At 47.5% G+C, this 6,000-nt stretch overlaps 1 pseudogene across 1 annotated transcript; it reads right to left on the reverse strand.

Annotated features, from left to right (window-relative positions):
* Positions 1 to 1,905: 1,905 nt before the first annotated feature.
* LOC308434536 (ribosome biogenesis protein NSA2 homolog) lies at positions 1,906 to 2,663 on the reverse strand (annotated as a pseudogene). The gene has a single exon. The product of its transcript is annotated as a ribosome biogenesis protein NSA2 homolog (transcript).
* Between the last annotated feature and the right edge of the window lie 3,337 nt (positions 2,664 to 6,000).

The raw sequence follows: 6,000 nt of genomic DNA on the forward strand, positions 1-6,000 counted from the left end.
TGCCCTGACTTAGCTATCGCACGTGAAAAAAAGTGACCTGAGGATCAGGCCACTGCATGCAGGATGGCCAGACAGGGGTGGGGAGCCTTGGTCCCTCCAGAATTGCTGAGTTACTGATGTCGTTCCTGTAGCTAAGGGCTCTGGCCCTAAAATAGTCAAGAAGCATTTTTCAACCACAGATTAGAAACTAGCGACATCTACTCATTCCTTCAATGAATATTCATTGAGGATCAAAAGCATATTTTTGAGAGTTCTGGTCCATTTCCCCTGCAATTCAGTCTCTAAAAATAGAGTCTCCCTTGAGACACTCAACATGGGTGCTGGGAACTGAGCTTGGGTCCTCTGTGGGTGCTGGGACCTGAGCTTGGGTCCTCTGTGGGTGCTGGGAACTGAGCTCGGGTCCTCTGGAGCAGCAAATGCCTTAGTCTCTGAGCCACCTCTCCAGATCCTAGAAACAGTGCAATGAAAAGAGATTTAAGCATTTAACCTTGGGCACTAATAGAAAAAGACTCTTAGGGAAAGGATAACCACACCCAAGTGCAGGTTTCTCTAGAGAGTCGTGACTGTTTTAATTTTCATATGCCAGGTTCCTTTAATCCCAGAATTGGGGAGGCAGAGGCAGTAACAGGCCTGAGTTTGAAACCAGCCTGGTCTACAGAGCGAGTTTCAGGACAGCCAGGATCTACACAGACAAACCCTGTCTTGAAAAAACACACAAAGAGACAAACAAAAATAAGAAAGGAAGGAAGAGAGGAAAGAAGGAAGAAAGAAAGACAGTTCTAAGTGAAGATTTCATGTTATAATTTAATTGCCAGCATTTTTATTTCTTATGGATACATAAAAACAGTGACATATCCTCTGTGGTGTCTTGGGCTGGATGGTACGTAAGTTCTGTGGGCTGAACACTGCTACATAAATGAGGCCACACCCAAGTTAACTGTACAGAGTCCTTGACTCAGCATCCAGAGGCCTGTGCAACAGTCACTTTTCAGTGATCAGCCTTAGGTTTCCAAAGTTACCGCTGGGGTCCATCTTGCTCATAATAATTTTTCCTGTTCATTGTTCCCAGAAAGTGGCCCAGAGCACTTCTGTTCTCATTTAATTGGCTGAATCGTGGCCACATCTTTTTGCAGGGGAGTTTGGGAAATGTAGTCTGGCCGAGGAACACGATAGACACAAGTGATGCACATGGGAAGCAACTCTGTGGAGCGGAGAAGTCCCAACACCCGGAATGTTCCAGAGGAGAAAAAACCCAACCTATTCATCTTGTTGGTCTCTTTGGGGTTGGCGTCCTGAATAAGATGCTCAAGACTCACAAAACTAGCTCTGTGTGATTAACAGACCCTGAGATTCGCTGTCTATCTTAAACCAGGAATCTCTATTGGGGACATCTTTGGGTGGAAGAGGGTTTTCAGAAGTGCAGCAGTAGCAGGGTCCGAACCAGCTGACACCTACTCCGCCAGCTCAGAGAGGGCTTGTGAGAGGCTGCACTGTTTGTTCAGTGCAGGGCTGTTCTAGCCAGTCAGCCCCAGCATGGAGAACAGAGTGGTCCTGCCAACAGCCCACTTAAACAGTCCCTGCTCCCATTTCCCAACACTAGCAGCTCCAAACTATAACAACACTCCAGCCTACCTGCTCAGCTCAGCTTCTTCTGGCTCAGTCCCAAACAATGTCTTCTGCACCAACTGCCTTCTCTCCTCACTCTGCTAGCCCAATCCCCTTTCTTTCTTTCTTTCTTTTTTTTTTAATTGGGCAGTGTTTTATTTTCCTTTACAATTTAATAAATACTTGATAACTGCACATGGTGTAAGGCTGCTTGGTAGTTCAAAAAGGTCACAGCAGCGGTGTTTTCCCGACAGTGTGTAGTCTTTGGTAGTGAGTGGAATGACTTGTATGACGTCACTGTCAAACCAGTGAGACTGCATCTATGCACCCATTGTTTTCAGGACTGTTGGTAACTTGGGCGTACTTTTCCCAAATCACCTGCCTCCTTGTATCTCTTCACTTCAGTAACTGTGCCTTTGGTGGTCACACCCAGGGTTGTATACAATGGGGATGATGGATTCCTTTTCACACCAAGTATAGGCAGGCAGAAGGTAGCTTTCAGCTCAGGGTGTGTGACATGGGCTTTTTTGAAACACAGACCCATTGGCCTAATAAACCTTTCATAATTAAGTGGTTTTCTTGTAAAACCATCACCAACAAAACAGACTTTAGTAACCATTCTCTTCCATGCCTTCTTTTTTCTTTTTCCTGTTTGAATAACTTTCAATACTTCTGTTTCTCCTTGGGCACAAACTTTGGGTAGAGGAACCTCCCATTTTCCTCCCTTTTCATTTTGTTTCTGCTTAATCATGTTGGAAAGTACTTTTGCTCTTGACTGCCCCTCTGTCCAGCAGAGGCAGAGACTGCTCCCTGTGGAGTCTTCTCCTCATCCTTCTGCCTGGTGTTTCTCTTTTCATGCATCTTAATAGTCTTTTTCATTTGTATTTTCTCTGCATGGCGCTGTTTATGGTAGAGCTTAGCTTTCAGGCCAATCATTTTTTTGCTTTCTTTGAGCGTTCATGGGCCTCCCGACCTTCTTTCTTTCTCTTTTTCTCATGGTAGTTCAAACAACATCCATATCGTTTGCGGTGCAATTCAATATATTCATTCTGTGGCATGATGACAGCCGGGAACAGCAGTCCGCGACCTCCTGGGTTCCAAAACCCTCTTAATTTCTGGGTGTCACTGGCCCACGAGCCTGCTTCGCTCGGGCCGGAACAGGAAAGGGTCCCCATCCCCTTTCTTAGCCTCAGATGTCTTGTTATATCCTATCCTGTTCCCAGAAATCCACAAGGCAACCAACACCAAAGATGATAGGGTCAAGCAGTTCTAACACCCAGGAATTTTTAAAAGTTGATGCTGGTCAGCTGGGGATCCTTTGAAGGGCCTGGTACCCAAGATCAATCCCACTACCCGCCACTCTCCCCAGTGCTGCGATGGCAAATCTTGGGATTGCAAGTATTGTCACCAGTCAGTGAATACAGTGACCTCGTCCTTGTTCAGGTTCATCACATCTCATCTATTTCTGTTTTGTTTTAGGGAGGGACTCACCATATAGCCTTTTCTGGCCTCAAACTCACGGCATTTCAGTTTCCTCTGTTTCCTAAGTTCTAGACCCAAAGACTTGCCTGGCCCATCAGCCACTTGTTTCAAACCCTTTCTCCCCTCCTTCTGAGCCCCTTCATATGTTTGTACAGATGTACAAGCATTACATGCACACATGCCTACATAGACACATGTCTACATACACACATGCATAGTGGGGCTAATCCTTTTGCCATTTGGAATAAAGTGTGAGTCAGAGCTCAGTAACAGAGACCTGCTATGAGCACCGACTTCTCTGGGAAGGAGGAAGGCTGGCGTGGGGATGTCCTCTCCAGCAGGCCAGCTCTGTGCATTCTTTGTTGGCAGCAGCCTCTCGGTGCCAGGAGGTGTCTTCTTCCAGGTGTGGCAACACAGTCTTGATTTCTTGGCCTTGGGCCAACTCTCTAGAGAGGTCCCTTCGGCCTCTACTGTTCATTCCACAATTCCCTGATCTGCTGCTGACCTGAAGCCTTCCACCATCTGCTCCTGCTTCCTCACCCCATCTAGAGTGGAGACAGCTGGAACCAAGATGCATTCTAACCATTGTCCGGGCTGTGGAAGACACACAGAATGATGTGATCTCTTCAGAGGATGCTGAGGAGCAGATGGCAGCTAACTGAGATGAATCCACTTGGGCTTTTGCTCACAGAGCACAATGGCTCCCGAAGCTGAGGCAGAGCAGACCTCAAATGTTAGCCACAGGAACTGGGGCTTAGGATTCAAAAGCAGGGTCTGGCTACCATGAAGATGCTGGCTCTGTTTGCCTCTGTATCTTTGTGTGATGACCTTGCTCATTACCACTGCAGACATCTGGAGTGATGGCACAGTTATGGGAAGCCCCAGTATGGCACCCCCTGGGAGGAAGGAAGCCTCTTTTTTGAGGTTTTCAGTCCTGGGGAATGAACTGTCCCTGTTCCTCGGGTCGGTCCTGTGCTTACTTACTGCTTGGTTAAATCACTGCTGCGGGTGGGGAGAATGAGCTGCTATAATTGCTCAAGCAATCTGCCCATACTGCTGGGGGTGGGGTATTGCCAGAGAAATATGTACAAAGGATAGGTACAGAAGGTGTGTGTGTGTGTGTGTGTGTGTGTGTGTGTGTGTGTGTGTGTTGTGGTGTGATCTGCAACCTGCTATGGTTGCATCACAAGCTGAGTAATTTGGAGCAGCAGCAGGACCATGGCTTTTCTGGACTGCAGCTGCTGCTTCCTGGAGGCTGGGCCAGCCACGGTTGTCATGGCAACAGCCTAATGGAGGAAGGTCTCAAGAAAAAGACTGGGGCGAGAGTGTTTTGAAGGATGCTACCTAAGGACACCCATCTTTCTCTTGCTGAGACAAAGGATGACACCACTACTTAGGCCAACTCGGCTGGCTCGGGAGAAGAGCTGGCGGTGCTACAGTGTTGTGTTTGGCTTCCTTTCCCCCAAGGCTGGAGGAGCTGCCTGTGCATGAGTCCCAGGGGTTAAAGAAGATGTGTTTCGCACCTAACCGGTTTCACAGGGTGCTGAGAGGAAGAGCACACAGCCACAGGGCACATGGGTGTGCCAGGCTTGTGGACTACCTCCCCTATGAGGCTTTTCTGCCCCTATCAGCGCCTCCTCCAGCAGCTGTTCAAGCCATCTTTCTAAGAGTGAACCTCATCACCTTGCTTTCCTGCTGCAGTCCCTCAGGACACCAGATTCCCAGCAGAAGAAAGCTCAGGAAAGTGCTGAGCCTGGCCTTTTTGGCCACATGATCTCATCTTTCCCTGCGGCTCTTGGCTGTCCACCCCTCTCTTTCACCTACATACCTTGATAGCCTGTATTCCAGGGAAGCGTTGTCTTCACAAGCACTGTATATTGGAGATATCTTCCCATCCATTGCCCCTGAAGCAGTGCAGTGTCTTCTTCAGGCAATACGTGTGACCTCTCCAGTAGTGTAAGGACTCTCAGATGGCAGAATACCAACCACAGGACTTGGTCCTAAGCCTCCCAAGTCAGTTCCCTCCCCACCCCCTGATTGCCTGCAGCCAGGCCCAGTGTGCACAACCCTCTGCCTCTGCCTGCCTGGCTAACCAGCTTTCCCTTTAAGACAAGCCCCTGTCCAGAGGGTGATTTATCTCTTTCATCTAATGAAAGCCCATGATGTACCAAGTATTTAGACATACAGTGAACCAGCTAAAACTTCTGTCCTAAGGTGAGTGTCCTAGTTAATTTTTCATTGCTGTGATAAGACAATATACAGTTTATAAAAGAAGACAGTTTATGGTTCCAGGGGGCTCAAGTTCATGATGTTAAAGCATCAGGAACAGCTGAGAGCTTGCTTCCTGATCCACAAGTGGGAAGCCGAGAAAGGGGGACTGGATGGTGAAATGGTCTTTGAAACCTTAAAACCTGCCCCCCCCCAAGTGATACCTCTTTGAACAAGGACTCACCTCCTAATCCTTCCCAAACAGTTCCACTAACAGGGACCAGTATTCAGGCCGTTTTCATTCAAACAGTCACAATGGGAGGGAGTTATGTTTTAACGTGTAATCCTGAAAGGCTGAGTCAGGAAGATTTCAAGTTCAATGCCAGCCTGACTACTTAGTTACACCCTGTTCTAACTAGACAAAATAAACAAACCCCAGAAGCAGCAGAAATAACAACAATAAAAGGAAACAAAAATAAATCCCTTAGGCTTTCATTGAGTTTATCTTCCTTCCTGTGGTGGGCAGGGGAGGGACAGGGGTAAGAAAAAAGTAATTATGTAGTATATTAAAAGGTGTGGCAAATAGAAAATGTAGATAAAAGGCATTCAGGAACTCTGAGAAGGGAGGGTGAGCCATGGCAACAGAATCTAGGCAAGCAGGGTCTGCTTTGAGTCAGTCTGCCAGGGCTGCTATAAAATATCGCT

Source organism: Micromys minutus (assembly GCF_963924665.1).
Source record: "Micromys minutus genome assembly, chromosome: 1".
In the NCBI taxonomy this organism is placed as follows: domain Eukaryota; kingdom Metazoa; phylum Chordata; class Mammalia; order Rodentia; family Muridae; genus Micromys; species Micromys minutus.